General features: G+C 44.0%; 1 long non-coding RNA gene across 1 annotated transcript; it reads left to right on the forward strand.

Moving 5' to 3' along the window:
- Positions 1-861: 861 nt before the first annotated feature.
- LOC121042431 (uncharacterized) lies at positions 862-25,315 on the forward strand. Its single transcript, XR_005796191.1, has 2 exons — positions 862-1,028; positions 25,234-25,315. It is a non-coding gene; the product is annotated as an uncharacterized LOC121042431 (long non-coding RNA).
- The last annotated feature ends 442 nt before the right edge of the window (positions 25,316-25,757 follow it).

Here is a 25,757-nt window from a genome sequence, read left to right on the forward strand (position 1 = left end):
TTTTTACTTTCTTGATGGTATGTTTTAAAGCACAAAAGTTTTAAGATTTGATAAAGGCTAATTTATGCATGGTGACATTGTGATTTATTATAAGAAATATATATTTGGTCTCACAGATTCCCACACTTGGGATTCTGGTGTTGAGACTGATAAAGGTGTCCTTTGTTATGGTGATGAGGTGACTTTTGAAAAGCCCTTAAGGGTGAGGGCTGGTTGCCAGGGGCTCCAGCCACGTGTTTAGAGCTGGAACTTCCAAACCCACCCATGACCTCCAGAGACAGGCTGGGGCTGGAGCTGCAAACTGCCAGTGATCACCGACCTAATCAGTCATGCCTATGTAATGAAGCCTCCTTAAAAACCTAAGAGACAGGGTTCTCAGGCTTGCCAGCCAGTGAACACATGAAGGTTTGGGGAGAGTGGCGGCCCTAGAGAGGCCCCAGTTTTTGCCCCATGCATCTCTTCCAACTGGCTGGTTGCTGCATTATATCCTTTTATAATGAGCCAGTGATCAAGTGAGTAAAATGCGTCTCTGAGTTCTGTGAGTCGTTGTAGTAAATTAATTGAACCGAAGGAGGGGGTTGTGGCAATCTGATTCATAGCCAGCCAGTCAGGAGCACAGGTGACACTTGGGCTTGTGACTGGCATCCCTTTGGATGTCGGGGACAGACTTGTGAGACTGAGCCCTTAACCCGTGGAATCGGATGCTGTCTCCAGGTAGAGAGTGTCAGGATTGAGTTCAATGCTCCAACACTGACCTTGTGTCTGAGCGTCACTGGTGTTTTGGTGTGGAGAACCCCGCCCCCAAACACGCATGCCCTTTGGAATCAGTCTTTGAACTATTCAGATGGTGTCAGAGAAGTGGGATTTGCTAGCTGGGCCCTGGCTCCCAGAAGCAGTGGTTTGGGAAGAGAAAAGAAGGCATTCCTGGGTGGCCACGTGGTCACCCTGGGAGTGGAGCTGCAGGCATGTGGCCCCCAGCTACTAAAGGCAAAGTTACCAGTGGAATTCGGAGATACATCCAATCTTGGGTATGTGTGTGCGTGTCACTGGATGCATCGGGAAATGCAGACTAGTAAGAGAAAGGCAAAGTAGTGTTCCCGTTGGTTCTTGTTACCTATAACAGCTACCCTAAACACAAAAGGATGCCAGGTCCAGCCTTGATTCTGGAGCAAGCTGGGATTTCCTGGGGGTCTGAGCCTGGGCCATGAGCCTCAAAGCCACCCCCGAGGGGAAAGTACACAGGACAACAGAAAATACCTCTAAGACTTGGGTCACGGAGAAAGTAGTTGAAGCAGAGGGTATAGTCGGAGGACCCCTCTCCTTTTGTGGACCCATCTCATCAGCCTCCTGGGAGACTTTACCAAAGCGGACCCAGAGAGTAGCCTGTGTGGGGGTGGGAGGTGTCTGGCCGTGAAGGCGGCAGGGTGGAGAGCAGGTTTGGATTGATGCAGGACCCAGGGCTCTCTGGGGACAAGCACAGAGGGCTGTGTGCGGTCCAGACACTCAGAAGGGTGTTCTCGAGGGGAGGGCCAGCCTGTAAATCATGTTTACCCTGAGACGGGGGGACTAGCCATCCCCCCATAAGTGTGAGTGCAAAAGCAAAAAACAGTTCCGGAAGCTGTATCAAATTTGCTGTCTCAGCTTCTTCCCCTCTGGGGTCTGACAGATGCTAATAAAAAAGTTAGGTTGATTAACATTTATGTCCAATAAACTTGTATTACTTTGAAATGCGAAGAAAGGTGGATGTTATCAAATAGCCCTGCATGTTACTCATAAAAGCAAAAATTTGGAAATACCTAAGTTCCCCAAACGATGTATCTGTAAAGTAGAATATTAAGCACCTGACGTTCATGGGAAATGAGGCAGGTAGGCTACAGCTGTCTATATAGAACATGACCTTAATTTTACTAAAAGCAACCACAGAAATCCCACATACACAGAGGACCTTGGGGATCTTAGTGAAATATTAAGGGATGGTTGATTTGGGGGCGATGGGATTATAGGTGTTTTAAAAGCGTTTTAAAAATACATCTCAGTATGGAGGCGCCTGGGTGGCTCAGTTGGTTGAGCGTCTGACACTTGATTTCGGCTCAGGCCATGATCTCACGGTTCGTGAGTTCGAGCCCCACGTCGGGCTCTGCGCTGACAGCCGGAGCCTGCTTGGGATTCGCTCTCTCTCTCTCAAAATAAATAAACAGTAAAAAAATAAATTCCCAGGATTTTCCTATATTCTTTAGGGGGTATGAATTACAGTACTAGCATACTAGCCCCCCACAGGTATCACCTCCGGGTTAAGACCGAGTGGCTGTGGAGGAGAGGCTAATGGTAGCCTGGGGGAGGGGAGGCGGTAGCTGGGCCAGCGCACGAATCACCTGGAGGCGCTAAAGGGTCTTGGTGAGCTCTGCCGCAGGTGTGGCCTGGGTGCCACCAGGTGATTCTAGGATGTGGCCGGCCTCCCACCGGGTTCCGGCCAGGCCTTCGGGGTCGAGGCTGTCAGCACGGCAACAGGAGAAGCAGGACGCCGGGCGGCTCGGCCACTTCATGGCCACAGCAGCCCTGGGAGGTGGAGCCCAAGCCCCGCATCCCGCCCGAGCCACGCAGCTCCCACCACGGTTTGTAAACTTCGTGAGCAGCCCGAGTGCTCGTAGAGATCTGTTTGCAGAACGAGGGGTACCCTCTGTGCTCACTGCTCCCAGGGGCTGGTATATGGGAGCTCCTTCCGACGGTCACCCTCGTTTTTCCTGCGCCCTCCCCCACCCCGTCTCCCCTGCTCTGCTGCGCGGGAGGGTTAGGGCACCCGGCGTCTTGAGCTTAGGTATGCATTTGAGACTCTGACTCATTAAACCTGGGTTTGGCCCGGGGAGATGCGTTTTAACATGCACCCCGGTTGTTCGAATGCAGGAGATCCAAAGACTGAACTCTGAACGCTGGTCCAAGGGCAAACCATGGGCTGCCGGTCAACACGTGTGGGTTTGACACTGGCTGTGGCCGGACCAATTGCCCAACTCAGTGAGCCTTGGGGGTGGAGGGGTCATCCACAGGAAGGGAGCCTCAGAGCCCTCCAGGGTGTCAGGATGGGCGGGATCGTGAACAGGAGGTCTGTGGGTGTCCAGCCAGTGAGCGCCCCTCACCCTGTCAGAGCCCTCCCCAGTGTGGGGGGGGGGGGGAGGCTCATCCCAAGGAGACAAAACAGTGACAATGACCCAGGTGATCTGCCACAGCATGGGAGGCCTGAAATGGCAGTCAGTGCTCACACCTGGCTGTTCCATCCTTAGAGGACGGAATGATGTGAACTTCTCAAGCTCTACGCCTTCATCTTCCAGTGCCTTCCTGCCAAGCAGGAAGAAACAATTACTTTTCTTACAAAGGGGTAGATGCCATCATCCCCATTTTCCAGGTGAGGAAACTGTAGCTCCGAGAGGTCAGTGTGTTGGCCCAGGACACAGGAGTGGGGGGCACCAGGGTGGGAACTTGCATCTGCTTCCGGACCCCAGCAATCCAGTCATCCCTGCTGCCTTCCCGGGAGCTGCTCTCATTCTGGTGAGGGCCCCCTGGGCTCCCTGGTCCCAGAGAGAGGGGCAGAGCCGTTGGGCCTACTTCTGGCTGCAAAGCCTAGTGGGGTTGGGGCTCAGCTGCTTTGGAGCGGAGGGGCTGAGTGGCCACCACAGGACCTGGCAGTTGGACGGTCCAAACGGGGTCTCCCAGCAGGGAGGGCTTCCCCTGAAATCACTGGCACTGAAATTGCTGCCCTCTAGACCGGCCTTGTTGGCAGAGAAGGGGCGGTCCCTACCTGCTCAGGCCCCAGGACTCTCCACCTGTCTTTATTCCCAGCACTCCTGCCTTGGGATGAGGATGTGGACAAGGTGACCTTCAGCCCATTCCCAGGAGCAGAGGACGGGGCTCAACCTTCTGTGCTGGCAAGCTGGGGGGAGAGATGAACAGTCTCAGAGCGGGGAGGGTCCGGCCCACGGAAGAGCAGACCAGTGGGTTTTAGGTGTAAGGCACACAGGAAAGGGGCTGGATTTTCCTTGGCTGTCAGGGAAGACTTCCTGGAGGAGGAGACAATTCAGCCACACCAAAGGAGGGTATTGTGAACCAGGCAGAGGCCCAGAGACAAGAAGGCGCTCCGAGCAGAGCCCTGTGCTGGTGTCCGAGCCAGGCTGGTGGAGAAGGCCTGTCAGCCCTCCAGGGGCCCTCCGGGTCAGGTCTGGACACTGTCCAGCACGAGTGGAGGGCTCCTGATTCGCAGGCCGGAGGTGCAGAGACTCGTGCATTAGGCCCGGGAACAAGCATTCAACCTTCCTCATCAAATCCTCACAGCAAGTCTGCCCGTTAGATCCTGTCTGTCCCTTCTGAAAGGGGAAAGGGAGATATATTTTAAATAACTTGCTCAAGGTTGCCCTCCCCAGTCTTTGTTCACAGCCCCCTCAAAATGGAGTGGGGGCCCCCCACTTGGCCCACTCCTGAGATCCTCACCATCCCGGCTCCCGCAGAGAGCATTGTCTGGGGTGCCCAGAGTCCTGCTCCGAAGAGACCAAGGCCAGGCTGGGAGGGAGCCAGGTTGCCCAGGCAACCGTCAGCTGCAACTCAGAGGCTGGGGGGACCGGTGGGGGTGGGGTGGGAAGTGCAGAGACCCTCAGGCGGGAAGGGGTGACAGGAGGGCTCTGTTCCAGGAGCCACTTAGAGCCAGCCCTGCCCCAGTCAATTCTCCCACAGAGGCCCTCCTGAGTCTCCCTCCCCTTCTCCTCCCTCCGGAGGGTCCACGACCATTTTGCAGGAAGGAGTGTCACAAAGGACCCTGGGTGGGAAGCTGCCCAAATTTTGGAGCTGGGTCCTGCAAGTGATTACCATATGAAAAGAGGCTCCCAGGGTCTGGGGAGGAAGCCAAGCCCTGACCCCTTTCCCACATGGGACACCTCTGAGGCCACCTCGGGTGGCGGGAGAGGGGGGGCGGTGGGCGGGAGGGGTGGCAGAGCAGTGTCTAGGTCCTCCCTCTGGGTGGTCCGAGATCCCTGAAAATGTGGGGGCAACATGAAGGAAAAAGAAATCTCAGAATCCAAGGACAGGAGGTGTGGGGAGCGGGGCCTGGGAGGTGCTGCGAGCTGGAGCGGTATCTGGTCCCAAGGCTACGCCAGGGATGAGGCCATGGGTCCCCCGGCAGTGAAGGGACTTCTCCGTCTTGTTTCTGATGCTCTAGCGCTCCGTTCAGCTCAGCTCTGCTGTTACTGCTTTCCAGAAAATAACAAAGCCCGTGCACTGTATTTTTTTCTTATATTGCAAGCTCTTTTCTGGAGTTTTCTTCCCGGATTTCTGGCGCAGATTTTTGTCCTGTTGCATTAGTTCCCACGCTTCCTGTAGAGCAGACCCCTAAGCCGCAGACCTCTCCCAGGCAGCCTGTAGCTGGCCGGCCACCCCTGTGCCCAGGCTCTCCCTGGGGCGGGGGAGCCTCACCCCAAGGCCAGGTGGTGGGTGCTGTGGCTGACCCCAGAGCAGGCTGAGGCTCAGCAGCGCCGCTCACTGGCAGGTCCGGACCGCGGTTTGCGCCTCCAGTGTCCTGGAATGAATGAACCTCCTCCCTGCTGTGGCCTCCCAGACAGAGCCTGCCCCTGGAGCGGAGGAAGGGAGGGCCTGGGAAGTGCCCCTGGCCCTGCGGAGGGTGTCTGGGTGTGGGGCGTAGGCCAGCGGCGCCCCCCCCCCCCCCGACCGCCTGCCCCAGTGAGTGGGCGGGACGGCCCCTGGTGCTTCCCGGACTTGCCGGGAGGCAGCGACCGCTTGGCAACAAAAGACTCTTAAGATGAATCTGTGCGCTCCCACGTCCTGGCATTCGGGCAGGACCCTCTCCTTTGTGGGTGTCAGGTGGGGAGCGGTAGTCAGGATCCCCGAGGCTCTAACCCCGCCTTCTTTGCAGGACACCACACGGTGTGGCCTGCTGGGTGTCGGGTGCAGCCTTCGGAGTCTTGCAGTAGGCAGCCAGCAGTTTGGGAAAGGAAATGCCTCGGCCTGTGCATTTCTGCGGCTTCTCAGTGACCCCCTCCGTTCTGAGATCGGACCCCCAAAATCCCCGGGCAGCTACATGCAAATGGTGTTTGTCTTTCCGCATTCATTTTATGTTTTATATATTATTATTTTTGCCATAAATGCTTTAAAACATTTGGGGGGGGGTGTTTATTTGAGAGAGAGAAAGCGTGCAGGCGTGCGTGTGGAGGAGGGGCAGAGAGAGAGGCAGAGAGAGAATCCCAAGCAGGCTCTGCACTGTCACCCGGAGCCCGAGGTGCGGCTTGAGCCCATGACCGGTGAGATCATGACCTGAGCAGACCCAGGCGCCCCTAAAGCATTTTAATTCCATCCTAATTAACATACAGCAATCTATTAGTTTCTGGAATACCGTGCAGTGATCCAGCAATTCTGTACATGACTCGGGGCTCAACACAGCAAGTGTGCTGTTAATCCCCTTTACCTACTTCCTTCCTCCCCCCACCCCCACCCCCCTGGTAACCATCGGTTTGTTCTCCACAGTTCAAAGTCTATTTTTTGGTTTGTCTCTTTATCCTGTCTTCATTTGTTTCTTAAATTCCACCTGTGAGTGAAATCATATGGTATTTGTCTTTTTCTGACTGGCTTATTTCCCTTCGCATAATCTATACCCTCTAGTCTCATTCATGTTGTTGCAAATGGTAAGATTTCACTCTTTTTATGGCTGAATAATATTCCAATGTGTGTGTGTGTGTGTGTGTGTGTGTGTGTGTGTGTGTGTGTAATATATTATATATATACTTTGTTTTTTAAGTAAGCTCTACGCCCCATGTGGGACTTGAACTCACCACTCTGACATCAAGACTTGCATGCTCTACCGACTGAGCCGGCCAGGAGCCCTGACACCACATCTTTTCATACGTTCATCCATCGATGGACGCGTGGGCTGCTTTCATAATTTGGCTGTTGTAAATAATGCTGCCATAAACATAGGGGTGTATGTATCCTTTCAATTAGTGATTTGTATGGGTAAATACCCAGTAGTGCAATTACTGGATCGTAGGGTACTTGTATTTTTAACATTCTGAGAAACTTCCATACTGTTTTCCAGAGTGGCTGCACCAGTTTGCATTCCCGCCAACAGCACAAGAGGGGTCCTTTTTCTCCACATCCTCACCAACGCCTGCTGTTTTCTTATAGCAGGCAGGTGTGAAGTGTGACAGGTGTGAAGTGATATCTCATTGAGTTTTGATTTGTATTTCCCAGACGATTAGTGATGTTGAGCATCTTTTTATTTCTATTTTTCTTTTTTTGAGCACCTCTTCACGTGTCTGTTGGCCATCTGTATGTCTTCTTGGGGAAAATGTCTATTCATGTTGTCTATCCATTTAAAAAAACTGTTTTTTAATGTTTATTTATTTTTGAGAGCGAGTGCAAGTGGGGGAGGGGCAGAGAGAGAGCGAGACACAGAATCTGAAGCAGGCCCCAGGCTCTGAGCTGTCAGCACAGAGCCTGACGTGGGGCTCGAACTCGTGAACCACAAGATCATGACCTGAGCCGAAGTTTGATGCTCACCCAACTGAGCCACCCAGGCACCCCTTGTCTGTCCATTTTTTAATTGGATTGGTATTTGTGTTTTGGTGTTGAGTTCTAGGAGTTCTTTGTATATTTTGGATACTAACCCTTTATCAGATATGTCATTTACAAATATCTTCTCCCATTTCATGGGTTGCCTTTTAGTTTTGTTGATTGTTTCCTTCTTTGTGCAGAAGCTTTTCATTTTCATGTAGTCCCAGTAGTTTATTTTTACCGTTGTTTCCCTTGCCTTAGGAGACATATCTAGAAAAATATCGCTACAGCCAATGAGAGAGAAATTACTGCCTGTGCTCTCTTCAAGGGTTTTTATGGTTTCAGGTTTTACTGTCAGGTCCTTAATCCAGTTTGAGTTTATTTTTGTGTATGGTGGAAGAAAATGGTCCAGTTTCATTCTTTTGCATGTGGCTGCCCAGTTTTCCCAACACCGTTTGTTGAAAAACTGTCTTTTTCCCATTGCATACTCTTGCCTCCTTTGGCAAAGATTAATTGACCATAAAATTGTGGGCGTTTTCTTGGGCTTTCTATTCTGTCCCATTGATTTATGTGTCTGTTTTTGTGCCAGTACCATACTGTTTTGATTACTACAGCTTTCTAGTATCACTTGAAATTTGGAATCATGATATCTCCAACTTTGTTTTTCTTTTTCAAGATTGCTTTGGCTGTTCAGGGTCTTTTGTGGTTCCATACAAATTGTGGGATTGTTTGTTCTAGTTCTGTGAAAAATGCTGTTGGTATTGTGATAGGGATTGCATTAAATCTGTAGATTGCTTTGGGTGGTATGGACATTTTAATAATCTTTTTTCTTCCAATCTATGAACATGGAATATCTTTCTATTTGTGTCATCTTCAGTTTTTCATCAATATTTTACAATTGTAAATGGAATTATTTTCTTAATTTGTCTTATTGCTGTTTCATTATTACTGTGAAGAAACAAAATAGATTAAAAGAATTTCTTTAACATCTATATTTATTTTTGAAAGAGAGAGAGAGAGAGAGAGAGAGAGAGAGAGACAGAGCATGAGTGGGGGAGCGGCAGAGAGAGAGGGAGACACAGAATCCAAAGCAGGCTCCAGGCTCTGGGCTGTCAGCACAGAGCTTGACATGGGGCCTGAACCCACAAACCATGAGATCATGACCTGAGCCAAAGTCAGACGCTTAACTGAGCCACCCAGGTGCCCCAAAATGCAACAGATTCTTACACATTGATTTTGTATCCTGGGACTTTACTGAATTCATTCTTGCTTACCAATTTGGATGCCTTTTATTCCTTTTTGTTGTCTGATTGCTGTGGCCAGGACTTCCAGTAATATATTGAATAAAAGTGTTGAGAGTGGACATCTTTGTCTTGTACCTGTCTTTAAGGAAAAGCTCTCAGTTTTTCCCCAGTGAGTATGATATTAGCTGTGGGTTTTTCATACATGGCCTTTATGATGTTGAAGTCTGTTCCTTCTAAACCTACTTTGCTAATGGCTTTTTTAAAAAGATTTTACTTAATTTTTTTTTTTTAATTTACATCCACTTTAGTTAGCATATAGGGCCACAATGATTTCAGGAGTAGATTCCTTAGTGCCCCTTGCCCATTTAGCTGATCCCCCCTCCCACAACCCCTCCAGTAACCCTCAGTTTGTTCTCCATGTTTATGAGTCTCTTCTGTTTTGTCCCCATCCCTGTTTTTATATTATTTTTCTTTCCCTTCCCTTATGTTCATCTGTTTTGTCTCTTAAAGTCCTCATATGAGTGAAGTCATGATTTTTGTCTTTCTCTGACTGAGTAATTTCACTTAGCATAATACCCTCCAGTTCCATCCATGTAGTTGCAAATGGCAAGATTTCATTCTTTTTGATTGCCGAGTAATACTCTGTTGTGTGTGTGTGTGTATACACACACACACACACACACACACACACACACACACACACATATACACACACCACTTCTTCTTTATCCATTTATCCATCGATGGACATTTGGACTCTTTCCATACTTTGGCTATTGTTGATACTGCTGCTATAAACATTGGGGCGCCTGTACCCCTTTGAAACAGCATACCTGTATCCCTTGGATAAATACCTTGTAGTGCAATTGCTGGATCATAGGGTAGTTCTATTTTTAGCTTTTTGAGGAACCTCCATATTGTTTTCCAGAGTGGCTGCACCAGCTTGCGTTCCCACCAACAATGCAAAAGGGATCCTCTTTCTCCGCATCCTCGCCAACATCTGTTGTTGCCTGAGTTGTTCATGTTAGCCATTCTGACAGGTGTCAAGTGGTACCTCGTTGTGGTTTTGATTTGCACTTCCCTGATGATGAATGAAGTTGAGCATTTTTTCATGCGTCGGTTGGCCACCTGGATGTCTTCTTTGGAGAAGTGTCTATTCATGTCTTTTGCCCATTTATTCACTAGGTTATTTGTTTCTTGGGTGTTGAGTTTGATAAGTTCTTTATAGATTTTGAATACTAACCCTTTATCTGATATGTCGTTTGCAAATATCTTCTCCCATTCTATCGGTTGCCTTTTAGTTTTGCTGATTGTTCCTTCGCTGTGAAGAAGTTTTTTTTAAATTTTTTTTTTCAACGTTTTTTATTTATTTTTGGGACAGAGAGAGACAGAGCATGAACGGGGGAAGGGCAGAGAGAGAGGGAGACACAGAATCGGAAACAGGCTCCAGGCTCTGAGCCATCAGCCCAGAGCCCGACGCGGGGCTCGAACTCACGGACCGCGAGATCGCGACCTGGCTGAAGTCGGACACTTAACCGACTGCGCCACCCAGGCGCCCCAAGAAGTTTTTTATCTTGATGAGGTCCCAATAGTTCATCTTTGCTTTTGTTTCCCTTGCCTCCAGAGACATGTTGAGTAAGAAGTTGCTGCAGCCAAGATCAAGGAGGTTTTTGCCTGCTTTCTCCTCGAGGATTTTGATGGCTTCTTGTCTTACATTGAGGTCTTTCATCCATTTTGAGTTTATTTTTGTGTATGGTGTAAGAAAGTGGTCCAGGTTCATTCTTCTGCATGTCATTGTCCCAGCAAGTTTTCCCAGCACCACTTGCTGAAGAGACTGTCTTTATTCGATTGGATATTCTTTCCTGCTTTGTCAAAGATTAGTTGGCCATACGTTTGTGGGTCCATTTCTGGGTTCTCTATTTCTGTTCCTTTGATCTGAGTGTCTGTTCTTGTGTCAGTACCATACTGTCTTGATGATTACAGCTTTGTAATACAGCTTGAGGTCTGGGATTGTGATGCCTCCTACTTTGGTTTTCTTTTTCAAGATGGCTTTGGTTTCTTTTCTGGTTCCATACACATTTTAAGATTATTTGTTCTAGCTCTGTGAATAATGCTGGTGTTATTTTGATAGAGATTGCATTGAATATGTAGATTGTTTTGGGTAGTATTGACATTTTAACAATATTTGTTCTTCCTATCCAGGAGCATGGAATATTTTTCCATTTTTTCCATTTTTTTGTGTCTTCTTCAATTTCTTTCATAAGCTTTCTATAGTTTCAGTGTATAGATTTTTCACCTCGTTGGTTAGATTTATTCCTAGGTATTTTATGGTTTTTGGTGCAATTGTAAATGGGATCAATTCCTTGGTTTCTCTTTCTGTTGTTTCGTTGTTGGTGTATAGGAATGCAACCGATTTCTGTGCATTGATTTTATATCCTGCAACTTTGCTGAATTCATGAATCAGTTATAGCAGTTTCTTGGTGGAATCCTTTGGGTTTTCCATATAGAGTATCATGTCATCTGCGGAGAGTGAAAAGTTTGACCTCCTCCTGGCTGATTTGGATGCCTTTATTTCTTTGTGTTGTCTGATTGCTGAGGCTAAGACTTCCAATACTATGTTGAATAACAGTGGCAAGAGTGGACATCCCTGTCTTGTTCCTGTCCTTAGGAGGAAAGCTCTCAGTTTTTCCCCATTGAGGATGATATAAGCAGTGGGTCTTTCATATATGACTTTTATGATCTCAAGGTATGATCCTTCTATCCCTACTTTCTTGAGGGTTTTTATCAACAAAGGATGCTTTGTCAAATGCTTTCTCTGCATCTATTGAGAGGATCATGTGGTTCTTGTCCTTTCTTTTATTGATGCGATGAATTACAATGATTGTTTTGTGGATATTGAACCAGCCCTGCATCCCAGGTATAAATCCCACTTGGTTGTGGTGAATAACTTTTTTAATGTATAGTTGGATCCGGTTGGCTAATATCTTGTTGAGGATTTTGCATCCATGTTCATCAGAGAAATTGGTCTATAGTTCTCCTTTTTAGTGGGGTCTCTGGTTTTGGAATCAAGGTAATGCTGGCTTCATAGAAAGAGTTTGGAAGTTTTCCTTCCATTTCTATTTTTTGGAACAACTTCAAGATTCAAGAGAATAGGTATTAACTCCTCCTTAAATGTTTGGTAGAATTCCCCTGGAAAGCCATCTGGCCCTGGACTCTTGTTTTTTGGGAGAGTTTTGATTACTAATTCAATTTCCTTACTGGTTATGGGTCTGTTCAAATTTTCTATTGCTTCCTGTTTCAGTTTTGGTAGTGTATGTGTTTCTAGGAATTTGTCCATTTCTTCCAGATTACCCATTTTATTGGCATATAATTGTTCATAATATTCTCTTATTATTGTTTTTATTTCTGTTGTGTTGGTTGTGATCTCTCCTCTTTCATTATTGATTTTATTTATTTGGGTCCCTTCCTTTTTCTTTTTGATCAAACTGGCCAGTGGTTTATCAATTTTGTTAATTCTTTCAAAGAACCAGCCTCTCGTTTCATTGATCTGTTCTACTTTTTTTTTTTTTTTTTTTGGTTTCGACAGCATTGATTTCTGCTCTAATCTTTATTATTTCCTGTCTTCTGCTGATCTTGGGTTTTATTTGCTGTTCTTTTTCCAGCTCTTTAAGGCATAAAGTTAGGTTGTGTATCTGAGACCTTTCTTCCTTCTTTAGCAAGGCCTGGATTGCTATATACTTTCCTCTTATGACTGCCTTTGCTGCATCCCAGAGGTTTTGGGCTGTGGTGTTATTTTCACTGGCTTCCATGTACTTTTTAATTTCCTCTTTAACTGCTTGGTTGGCCCATTCATTCTTTAGTAGGATGTTCTTCAGTCTCCAAGTATTTGTTATCTTTCCAAATTTTTTCTTGTGGTTGATTTTGAGTTTCATAACATTGTAGTCTGAAAATATGCACGGTATGATCTCAATCTTTTTGTACTTGTTGAGGGCTGATTTGTGTCCCAGTATGTGGTCTATTCTGGAGAATCTTCAATGTGTACTGGAGAAGAATGTGTATTCTGCTGCTGTAGGATGTAATGTTCTGAATATATCAGTTAAGTCCATCCAGTCCGGTGTGCCATTAAATGCCATTGTTTCCTTGTTGATTTTCTGTTTAGATGATCTGTCTATTGTTGTAAGTGGGGTGTTGAAGTCCCCTACTATTATGGTATTAGTATTGATGAGTTTCTTTATGTTTGTGATTCATTGATTTATATATTTGGGTGCCTGTACATTTGGCACATAAATGTTTACAATTGTTAGGTCTTCTTGGTGGATAGATCCCTTGATTATGACATAATGCCCTTTTGCATCTCTTGATACAGTCTATATTTTAAAGTCTAGATTGTCTGATATAAGTATGGCTACTCTGGCTTTCTTTTGTCGACCATTAGCATGATAGATGGTTCTCCATCCCCTTACTTTCAATCTGAAGGTGTCTTTAGGTCTAAAGTGGGTCTCTTGTAAACAGCATACAGATGGATCTTGTTTTCTTATCCATTCTGTTACCCTGGAGCATTTAGTCCACTGATGTTTAGCTGAGTTCTGTAGTTCTGTGGTTCAGGTTGTGTAGATTTTTGTGTTAATCCTCAAATCAGTTTTCTAGGTGTGCAGGATAGTTTAGTGTTGATATGGCTGTATTTCATGGACGTGAGATGCAAAAAAAAAAAACCGAAAAACAAACAAACAAAAAACCTTCCATGTTGTTCTGCCATCTTGGCTCCTTCCCTTCAAGATTTTATTTTTAAGTAATTTTTGCACCCAACGTGGGGTTTCAACTCAGAACCTTGCAGTCAAGAGTTGCATGCTCTAGTGACTGAGCCAGCAATGTGCCCCTGCTGAGGTCTTTTATCATGAATGGATGTTGGACTTTGTAAAATACAGTTTCAGTGTCTATGAAAATGAGCATATAGTTTTTATCCTTTCTCTTGTTGATGTGATGTATCACATTGATTGATTTGCAAATATTGAACCACCCTTGCATCCTGGGAATAAATTCCACTTGCTCTATCATGGTAAATGATTTTTTAAAATATATCGTTGGATGTGGCTTGCTAACTTTTTGTTGGTGATTTCTGCATCTATTTTCATCAAAGGTATTGGCCTGTAGTTCTCTTTTTTTGTGGTGTCTTTTTTTTTTCTAGTGTCTTTACCTGGATTTGGTAGGTTTTTCTGGCCTCATAGAATGGATTTGGAAGCTTTCCTTCTATTTTTTGGAATATTTGAGAACAATAGATATGAACTCTTCTTTAATTTTTTTCCCAACATGATTGACTTTTATTGCATGAAATACCTCTCTCCTTTATTTATTTATTTATTTATTTATTTATTTATTTATTTATAGGTGCATATGGTTTTTATTTAACATTTCTCAAAAATGAATATAATCCTATCTAATTTCTTTTTTTAAATACAATTTATTGTCAAATTGGCTAACATACAGTGTGTAAAGCATGCTCTTGGTTTTGGGGGTAGATTCCCGTGGTTCATTGTTTCCATACAACAACCACTGCTCATCCCAACAAGTGCCCTCCTCAATGCCCATCACCCAGTTCCCCTCTCCCTCACCCCTCCATCAACCCTCAGTTTGCTCTCTGTATTAAGAGTCTCTTATGGGCTGACTCCCTCCCTCTCTGTTTATAACTATTTTTTCCTCTTCCCTTGGTCTTTTATTGTTTCTTAAGTTCCACATATGAGTGAAAACATGATAACTGTCTTTCTCTGACTTATTTCACTTAGCATAATACCTCCCAGTTACATCCACATTGCTGCAAATGGCATGATTTCATTCTTTCTCATTGCCAAGTAGTATTCCATTGTATATATAAACCACATCTTCTTTATCCATTCATCAGTTGATGGACGTTTAGAATCTTCCCATAATTTGGCTATTGTTGAAAGCGCTGCTATAAACATTGGGCTACCTGTGCCCCTATGCATCAGCACTCCTATATCCCTTGAATAAATTCCTAGTAGTGCTATTATTTGTTGTAGGGTAGTTCTGTTTTTAATTTGTTGAGGAATCCCCACACTGTTTTTCAGAGCATCTGCACCAGTTTGCATTCCCACCAACAGTACAAGAGGGTTCCCGTTCCTCCACATCCTCACCAGCATCTGTGTTTCCTGAGTTGTTAATTTTAGCCACTCTGATCAGTGTGAGGTGGTATCTCATTGTGGTTTTGATTTGTATTTTCCTGATGATGAGCAAAGTTGAGCATCTTTTCATGTGTCTATTAGCCATTTGGATGTCTTCTTTGGAAAAATGTCTATTCATGTCCTCTGCCCATTTCTTCACTGGATTATTTGTTTTTTGGTTCTTGAGTTTGGTTAAGTTCTTTATAGATTTTGGATACTAACCCTTTATCTGATATGTCATTTGCAAATATCTTTTCCCATTCTGTCGATTGCCTTTCAGTTTTGTTGATTGTTTCCTTTGCAGTGCAGAAACTTTTTATGTTGATGAGGTCCCAATAGTTCATTTTTGCTTTTAATTCCCTTGACTTTGGGGATGTGTCGAGCAAGAAATTGCTGGGGCTGAGGTCAAAAAGTTGTTGCCTGCTTTCTCCTCTAGGGTTTTGATGGTTTTCTGTCTCACATTTAGGTCTTTCATCCATTTTGAGTTTATTTTTGTGTATGGTGTAAGAAAGTGGCCCAGTTTCATTCTTCTGCATGTTGCTGTCCAGTTCTCCCAGTACCATTTGCTAAAGAGACTGTCTTTTTTCTTTTTTTAAAAACTTTTTTTTAATGTTTTTATTTATTTTTGAGAGAGAGAGAAACAATATGTGTGGGGGAGGGGCAGAGAGAGAGGGAGGCACAGAATCTGAAGCAGGCTCCAGGCTCTGAGCCATCAGCACAGAGTCTGACGCGGGGCTCGAACTCGTGAACCGTGAGATCATGACCTGAGCTGAAGTCGGATGCTCAACCGACTGAGCCACCCAGGTGCCCTGAGACTGTCTTTTTTCCATTGGATACTCTTTCTTGCTTTGTTAAAGATTAATTGGCCATGCGTTTTGGGGTCCAATTGTGGGTTCTTGATTCTATTCCATTGGTCTATGTGTCTGTTTTTGTGCCAATACCATACTGTCTTGATGATTACAGCTTTGTAGTAGAGGCTAAAGTCTGGGATTGTGATGCCTCCCACTTCCATTTTCTTTTTCAGTATTACTTTGGCTATTCGGGGTCTTTTGTGGTTCTATACAAATTTCAGGGTTGTTTGTTCTAGCTTTGAGAAAAATGCCAGTGCAATTTTGATTGGGACTGCACTGAATGTGTAAATTGCTTTGGGTAGTATTGACATTTTAACAATATCTATTCTTCCAATCCATGAGCATGGGATATTTTTCCATTTCTTTGTATCTTCTTCAATTTCCTTCATAAGTTTTCTATAGTTTTCAGCATACAGATCTTTTACATCTTTGGTTAGGTTTATTCCTAGGTATTTTATGGTTCTTGGTGCAATTGTAAATGGGATCAATTTCTTGATTTCTCTTTCTGTTGATTAATTGTTGGTGTATAGAAATGCAACCAATTTTTGTGCATTGATTTTGTGCCCTACGGCTTTGCTGAATTCATGTATCAGTTCTAGTAGCCTTTTTGGTGGAGTCTTTCCGGTTTTCCACATAGAGTATCATGTTGTCTGCCAAAAGTGAAAGCTTGACTTCTTCTTTGCCAATTTCGATGCCTTTTATTTCATTTTGTGGTCTGATTGCTGCTGCTAGGACTTCCAACACTATGTTAAACAACAGTGGTGAGAGGGGACATCCTTGTCATGTTCCTGATCTCAGGGGGAAAGCTTTCAGTTTTTCCCCATTGAGGATCGTATTAGCTGTGGGCTTTTCATATATGGCTTTTATGATGTTTAGGTATGTTCCTTCTATCCTGACTTTCCTGAGGGTTTTTATTAAGAAAGGATGCTGTATTTTGTCAAATGCTTTTTCTAAAGCTACTGACAGGATCAGATGATTTTTATCCTTTCTTTTATTAATGTGATGAATCACACTGATTGATTTGTGAATACTGAGGCAGCTCTGCAGCCCAGGAATGAATCTCACTTAATCATGGTGGATAATTCTTTTTATATGCTGTTGAATTCAATTTGCTAGTATCTTGTTGAGAATTTTTGCATCCATGTTCATCAGGGATAGTAGGCTATAAATCTCTTTTTTTGTGGGGTCTCAGTCTGGTTTGGGAATCAAGGTAATGCTGGCTTCATAGAATGAGTCTGGAAGCTTTCCTTCCATTTCTATTTTTTTGGAACAGCTTGAGAAGGATAGGTATTAACTCTGCTTTAAATGTCTGGTAGAATTCCCTTGGGAAGCCATCTGGCCCAGGACTCTTATTTGCTGGGAGATTTTTGATAATTGATTCAATTTCTTCATTAGTTATGGATCTGTTCAAATTTTCTATTTCTTCTCATTTGAGTTTTGGTAGTGTGTGGGTGTCTAGGAATTTGTCCATTTCTTCCAGGTTGTCCAGTTTGTTGGCATATAATTTCTCATAGTATTCTCTGATAATTGTATTTCTGAGGGATTGGTTGTGATAAGTCCATTTTAATTCATGATTTTATCTATTTGGGTGCCCTCTCTTTTCTTTTTGAGAAGTCTGTCTAGGGGGTTATCAATTTTGTATATTTTTTAAAAAAACCAACTCTTGGTTTCATTGATCTGTTCTACTGTTATTTATTTTTTTTTTTTTTAGATTCTATATTGTTTATTTCTGCTATGATCTTTATTATTTCTCTTCTTCTGCTAGCCTTGGGGTTTCTTTGCCGTTCTGCTTCTATTTCCTTTAAGTGTGCTGTTAGATTTTATATTTGGGATTTTTCTTGTTTCTCAAGATAGGCCTGGATTGCAATGTATTTTCCTCTTAGGACTGCCTTTGCTGCATCCCAAAGAGTTCACACTGTCGTGTTTTCATTTTCATTTGTTTCCATATATTTTTAAATTTCTTCTTTAATTGCCTTGCTGACGCATTCATTCTTTAATAGGATGTTCTTTAACCTCCATGCATTTGGAGGTTTTCCAAATTTTTCCTGTGGTTGATTTCAAGTTTCATAGCATTGTGATATGAAAATGTGCATGGTATGATCTCAGCTCTTTTATATTCATTGAGGGCTATTTTGTGACCCAGTAGGTGATCTATCTTGGAAATGTTCCATGTGCACTCGAGAAGAATATGTATTCTGTTGCTTTTGGATGGAAGGTTCTGAATATATCTGTCAAGTCCATCTGGTCCAGTGTATCATTCAGGGCTATTGTTTCTGTATTGATTTTCTGTCTAGATGATCTGTCCATTGTTGTAAGTGGGGAATTAATGTCCCCTGCAATTACTACATTCTTACCAATAAGATTGCTTATGTTTGTGATTGTTTTTATATATTTGGGTGCTCTTGAATTGGGTTCATAAACATTTATAATTACTAGCTCTTCTTGATGGAAAGACCCCATAATTATTATATAATGCCATTCTTCATCTCTTGTTACAGCCTTTCATTTAAAGTCTAGTTTGTCTGAGATAAGTATGGCTACTCCAGCTTTCTTTTGACTTCCAGTAGCATGATAGCTAGTTCTCCATCCCCTCACTGTCAATCTGAAGGTGTCCTCAGGTCTAAAACGTGTCTCTTGTAGACAGCAAATAGATGGGTTGTTTTTTTATCCATTCTGATGCCCTATGTTTGATTGGAGCATTTAGTCCATTTACATTCAGGGTTATTACTGAAAGATATTGATTTAGTCTCATTGTGCTATCTGTAGGTTTCATGCTTGTAGTGGTGTCTCTGGTCCCTTATGATCTTTGCAGCATCCACTCACAGAGTCCTCCTTAGGATCTCTTGTAGGGCTGATTTAGTGGTGATGAACTCCTTCAGTTTTTGTTTGTCTTGGAAAACCTTTATCTCTCCTTCTATTCTGAATGACAGCCTTCCTGGATAAAGGATTCTTGGCTGCATATTTTTCCCATTCAGAACATTGAATATTTCATGCCACTCCTTCTGGCCTACCAAGTTTCAGTAGATAGTTCTGCTACCACCCTTATGTGTCTACCCTTGTAGGTTAAGGCCAATTTGTCCCTAGCTGCTTTCAGAATTCTCTCTTTATCTTTGTATTTTGCCAGTTGCACTATGATATGTCATGCAGAAGATCAATTCAAGTTACATCTGAAGGGAGTTCTCTGTGCTTCCTGGATTTCATTGTCTGTTTCCTTCCCCAGATTGGGGAAGTTCTCAGCTCTGATTTGTTCAAGTACACCTTCTTCCCCTTTCTCTCTCTCTTCTGGAACTCCTATGATATGGATATTATTACATTTCATTGAATCACTTTGTTCTCTAATTCTCCCATCATGGTCTAGAAATTTTTTTATCTCTCTTTTTCTCAGCTTCATCTTTTCCCATAATTTTATCTTCTATTTCACTTATTCTCCCCTCTGCTTCTTCAATCCTTGCTGTCACCACCTCTAGTTTATTTTGCACCTCATTTACAGCATTTTTAAATTCATCATGACTATTTTTTAGTTCCTTGATCTCTGTAGCAATAGATTTTCTGATGTCTTCTATGCTTTTTTCAAGCCCAGTGATTAATCTTATGACTATTATTCTAAATTCTTGATGAGATATATTGTTTATATCTGTTTTGATCAATTCTTTAGCTGTAATTTCTTCCTGGGATTTCTTTTGAGGAGAATTCTTCCGTTTCGTCATTTTGGCTATTTTGGTTAGTTTTCTGTCCTTTATGTGTTTTAAAAGCTTGTTATGTGTCCTGCACCTGCGACCACTATTATAGTAAAGAGGGGTCATACGTTGTCCAGGGCCTGGCCCTTCAGGAAGTGTTTTTTGGAGTGTGTTACTTTCTCTCTTTTGTTGCGTCTCTGGTTGCTTTATCTCCCTCCTTGTAGTGATGGTTTGGACCCTCCACCAGGTGTGCTTTGATTTGTTCATTGAAGTAGCCCTGGAAAAGAAAACAAACAAAAAACAAAACAAAAACAAAAACCCCACAAAAAGCCCCCAAAACACCAGCAACAACAAAAAAATGATGAGGTGGGGCAGTGTTGATGGAAGAGGCCTTATCCCATACAAAGAGAGAAATGACAGGGGTGAGGAACAAGAAAAGAAAATTGACCAGGCAGAGAAACAATACGGCTTAATCCAGAAAGGGAGAGAGAGAGAGAGAGAGAGAGAGAGAGACAGAGGAAAATAAAGAAAGAGATATAGAAAAGGTTTATATAGATTATATATATCTATATATCTATATATCTATATATCTATATATCTATCTATCTATCTATCTATATATATATATATATATATAGATATATATATCTGCTTAAACCAACAACCCGAATAGCCAGACTAGAGGAGGGAAGAGATAAGAAGGAGAAAAGGAAGAAAAAAACCCCATATATGTAATAAAAATTGTCCAAGAATTAAATCAGGAAATGCAAAACCGCTAGGGGCCTTGGAAGCAGTGGCAGCGCTGGTCTGGAGGAGGCATTTTGTTCATCCCAGTCAATCCGCCCCAGTAGATCCGCAGTTAGCAGGTGTGGAGGGGTGTGGCTTGGTGTGGGCGGGTCCTGCCTCCCCTGTGGCCCCGCGGTCAGTTCCCTGAGGTCCCACCTTATTGGTGATTGGGAGAAAAATGGTGACACCCCAGTCTCTCCTCCATGGACCGGGTGTCCCAAACCACTCTGTTCAGGTCGTTCTCACTGTGCTGCAGTCGCAAACGAGGTGGTTTGTCCCTCTCTGCTGACGCCCACACCTCCCTGGCGCTCAGCTGGGATGTAAACCCCAATGTCTTAAAGGGTCCCGTTCTGTACACCCTGGTTTCAGGGAAAAGCCCCTCTGTGCTGCCGATATATGACCTCTGGCTGGTGGACACAGGCAGTCCTTGTCCTTTGAATGGTTATATACCTTCTTCCCACAGCACTCCAGGTAGAGGACCGCTTTCTCTCCCTGCAGACTATGCCCTTGACCTAGGTATCAAACCCGGGGCTGGCTCCCCTCCTCCCAAGGCGCACGAACAGGGCAGCCGGACCCAGTCCCGAGAAAGCCCCGCAGTTAGAGATTGGATCTTTGTCCATCCCAGTCCGTGGGTTTTCTCTAGTTCAGATACAGTCCTATACTTCCCCAGCCTCTCTTTCTCTTTGTCTCTCTGCAGAAGGGAATCCCTCCCACCTGTGCCTATGCCACCTGTTTTATCTCTCCCAGTTCACAATCATACACCTATGGCCCACCAGGTTGTCCCCGGGGGCCCCTGGAGATGTCTCTGTCACTCTGCAGCCCGGACTCTTGGAATTCAAAGTCCTTTAGCCTCAACACTGGTGTGTTTGAGGGACAAGGGAACTGCGGATCCCCCTACTTCTCTGCCATGTTGGATCTCCCATGAACTCTTCTTTAAATGTTTGGTAGAATTCACCTGTGAAGCTATCTGGTCCTAGAAAATTGTTTGTTGAGAGTTTTTGATTACTGATTCAATTTCATTGCTGGTAATCGGTCTGTTTAAATGTTCTGTTTCTTTCTGATTCAGTTTTGAGAGGTTATATGTTTCTAGGAATTTATCCATTGTTTTCTAGGTTGTCCAATTTGTTGGTATATAGTTTTTCATAATATTCTCTTAGAGTTGTTTCTATTTCTGTGGTGTTTGTTGTTACTTCTCTTTCTTTTGTGATTTTGTTTGAGTCCTTTCTCCCTCTCCCTCCCTTCTCTCTCTCTCTCTCTCTCTCTCTCTCTCTCCTGGCTAGAGGTTGATCACTTTTGTTTATCTGTTCTATTGTTTATTTGTAGTTTCTATTATTTATTTTTGCTCTAATCTTTATTTCCTTTTCTTGTTTAGCGTTTTGTTTGTTCTTTTTCTAGCTCCTTTAGGTGAAAGGTTAGGTTATTTGAGATTTTTCTTGCTTCTTGAGGTCAGCCTGTGTTGCTAAAAACTTCTCTCTTAGGACTGCTTTTGCTGCATCCCAAAGATTTTTGACCATTGTGTTTCCATTTTCATTTGTCTTTATGTATGTTTTGATTTCCTCTGGGATTTCTTGGTTGACCCATTCATTGTTTAGTAGCACGTTATTTAACCTCCATGTATTTGTGGTCTTTCCAGATGTGTGTGTGTGTGTGTGTGTGTGTGTGGTTGTAGTTCACAGCACTGTTGTCAGAAAAGATGCATGGTATGACTGAACTTTTTGAGTTTGTTGGGACTTGTTTTGTGGCCTACTATGTGACCTATTCTGGAGAATGTTACATGTGCATTTGAAAACAATGTGTATTCTGCTGTTTTAGGATGGAATATTCTGAATATATCTGTTAAATCCAGTCTGGTCCAGTGTGTCATTCAAAGCCATGGCTTCTGTTTATTTTCTGTTTGGATGATCTGTCCATTGACATAAGTGGGGTGTTAGTCTTTTACTGTTATTATAATACTATCAATTATTCCATTTATGTTTGTTATTAACTGTTTTATGCATTTGAGTGTTCCCAAGTTGTGTGAATAAATATTTACAATTGTATCTTCTTGTTGGATTCTTCCCTTTATGATTATATAGTGTCATTCTTTGTGTCTTGTTACAGCCTTTATTTTAAAGTCTATTTTGTCAATGTTAAGTATTGCTACTCTGGCTTTCTTTTGACATCCATTTGCATGAACAATGTCTCTCTATCCCCCCTTTTTTTTTTTTTTAAGTTTATTTATTTATTTTGAGAGAGCAAGAGAGCGAGCATGAGTGGGAGAGGAGCAGCAAGAGAGGGAGAGAATCCCAAGGAGGCTTTGCACTGTCAGCATGGAGGCCGACATGGGGCTTGAACCCATGAACTTGTGAGATCATGACCTGAGCTATCAAGAGTTGGACACTTAACCAACTGAGCCACCCACGCACTCCTATCCCCTTTCAATCTGCAGATGTCTTTAGGTCTGAAATGAGTCTTTTGTAGGCAGCATATAGATGAGTCTTTTTTAAATCTACTCTTACCCTGTATCTTTTGATTGGAGTGTTGAATCCGTTTATATTCAAAATAATTATTGATATATATTTATTGCCATTTTGTTACTTGTGGTAGTTTTTGTATTTTATCTTTGGCCCTGTCTTGCTCTCTTTTATGGTTTACTGATTTTATTTAGTGATATATTTGGATTTCTTTGCGTATCTATTAGTGGTTTTTGATTTGTGGTTACCATTAGCTTTGTACCTTCTGCATGTAACAGTCTATATTAAGTTGATGGCCACTTAGTTTGAACCCATTCTTTACTCCTCTCCCCCTCATATTTTAGGTATATGGTGTCTGTCATAACTTTGCATCTTTTTATTTTGAGTCCCTTGACTGGTTTTTATGGATATATTTACTTTTACTGCTTTTGTGCTTCCTACTTTTCTTACTCCTACTTAGGGTCTTTCCTTTACATTCAAAGAATCCTCTTTAATATTTCTTTCGGACTGGTTTTTTGGCCATGAACTACTTTAGTTTTTGTCTGAGAAACTCTATCTCTCCTATTTGGATGATGGACTTGATGGCTAGAATATTCTTGGCTGCAGATTTTTTTTCCTTTAGTACTTTGAATATATCATGCCACTCCCTTCTAGTCTCCAATGTTTCTGCTGAAAAATCTGCAGATGGCCTAATAGAGTTTCCATTGTGTGTAACTGTTTTCTCTTGTTGCTTTTACCATGGTCTTTATCACTCCTTTTGGTCATTTTAATTACTGTTATGTTTTGGTGTGGCTCTCCTTGAGTTGATTTTGTGGGGGGCTCTCTGTGCCTCCTGGATCTGGATACGTTTCCTTCCCCAGATTTGGGAAGTTTCCAGCTGTTACTTAAGTAAATTTTCTGACCCCTATTCTCTGTCTTGTCCTTCTAGGTCCCGAGAAATGTGAATGTCGTTATGCTTGATGGAATCACTGAATCCCTTAAGTCTAGTTTTACTTTGTTTTTTTCTCACTTGCTCAGCTTGATTGCTTTCCATCACAATCCTCCAGGATGCTGATCTGTTCTTCTGATTCCTCTAGTTTATTTATTCCATCTAGTGGAGTTTTAAGTTCATTTATTGAGTTCTTCATCTCTGGTTCTTTTTTTATGTTTTCTGTTTGCTAAGGACCTCAGTGAGATCCTCCACTCTTAAGTCCTGTGAGTATCTCTATGATCATTACTTTAAATTCTCTATCAGGCATATTACTTTTCTCTGCTTCGCTTAGGTCTCTTGTGGTCTTGTCTGTTCTTTCATTTGGGGCAAACTCCTCTGTTTCCTCATTTTGTCTAAGTCTCTGTTTCTATGGGTCAGGAAAGTCAGCTACACCTCCTGCTCTTGAAAGTAGTGGCCTTGTGAAGGAAGAGGTCCTGTGGTGCCCCGCAGTGCAATGTCCCCTCTTCTCCAGGACCTGGTGCTTCCGGGGTGTCTCCTGTGTGTGTTGCATGCACCCTGCTGTTGTGGCTGAGGCTCTTTTCAGTTCAATCACCTGCAGTGGGCAGGGTTTGGTCCCCGTGCTGCTACTGGCTGCCGTGGGCTTGAGTCAGACCAGATGTCTGCCCCCCACCCACTGCTAGGGCTGCAGTCTGTGCGTGTGTGCGCGTGTGTGTGGCTGTCTTTCCCACTCCCTGGGGTAGGAGTCTCCCGAGTGGTGCTGGCTCATGTACGTGCTGCTTACACACTGTGAGGCTTGCGGCACTGCTTTGGGTGGGCTCCCGCCAAGTATATCGGAGGGTGTGGGCAGGACGTAGCGTCGGCAAGGCTGGCATGGGCCTTCTGGGGGAGGGGCCTGCAGCGCCAGGACTGAGGTAGGCCTGGCTGCAGGGGGTGGGTCTGCCCAAGTGCAGGGGGAGGTGAGGTAGAGTCTTAGCAAATTAATGAATTATCGGTGTGGTGGTTCCTGCAGGTGTGTGTGTGTGTGTGTTGATGCTGGGGGCAGGGGAGGGAAATGGCACCTGCCAGCTCCTTTGTGGATGAGACTTCCTGGATGAGTCTCCCCGTGATCTCTGCCCCTCCTGCAGACACTCAGATAATAACTCTCCCTCTCCCGTTTGTCTCAGGCGGTTTCAAACTGCTCCCTCTACACTGTACCTCCGTGGGCTATTTGTTGTGCTGTCTCTTTAAGGGAGGGGGCTCAGGCCCTTCTCGTCTTCAAAGCAAAACGTTATGGGGACTTGTCCTCCCCATGTGGGCTCCCTGGTGCGACAGTCTGTTTCCCTCCCTCCCGTGGATGTCTGTGGTCTATGTAGCTCCGGGCAGTGTCTCTCCCTTCCCTACGGTTTTTGATACGGCTTCTTTCCTACATTTCATGGAGTCTGTCCTGCTGCTGTCCTTGCAAGTCGTCCTGGGGGCTGGTACAGGGTGGAGAAAGTTGTCAAAGGCAGGCAAACTAATACTTTTTACAGAGTAAGATCTATAGCAGAGGGCAATTTTGCTGCACTGATTTAACTGGAAATAATTTTGACTCCAGGCACAAACCCCATGACTTCAGGGCTGGTCAGTTACCCCCTGGGGTTTTGCCTCTGGGCCCCAGGAAAATGTCTCCGAGGAACCACTGAGCACTTATGGAATCTTCCCAGCTTCTGTTCCTAGAGATAGGTTAGAAACACAAATTCCCTTTGGGGAGAAGGTTTTTTTTTTTTTTTTTTTTTGAGAGAAGAAGTATGAGCAGGGGAGGGACAGAGAGAGAGAATTCCAAGAAGGCTCTGCACCATCAGCACAGAGCCCAACATGGGGCTCGAACTCATGAACCGTAAGATCATGACCTGAGCCAAAATTGAGCATTACTTGGACGCTTAACCAAAGTAGCCATCCAGGCACCCTGGGGAGAAGGCTCTCCGTAGGGTAGGGGGTACCCCTTTACCAGGAGCCCAGAGTATCTTGGCACTCCCTCCAGGAAGCCCACAGAGAAATACAATACAGCAACAATTGAGACTTAAGGGACATTTATTTTTTTGAAAGGGTGGAGGGGACTTTACAAGAGAGTCTGAAGCC

Source organism: Herpailurus yagouaroundi, unplaced genomic scaffold, assembly GCF_014898765.1.
Source record: "Herpailurus yagouaroundi ecotype Mexico unplaced genomic scaffold, PumYag 185, whole genome shotgun sequence".
NCBI lineage: Eukaryota > Metazoa > Chordata > Mammalia > Carnivora > Felidae > Herpailurus > Herpailurus yagouaroundi.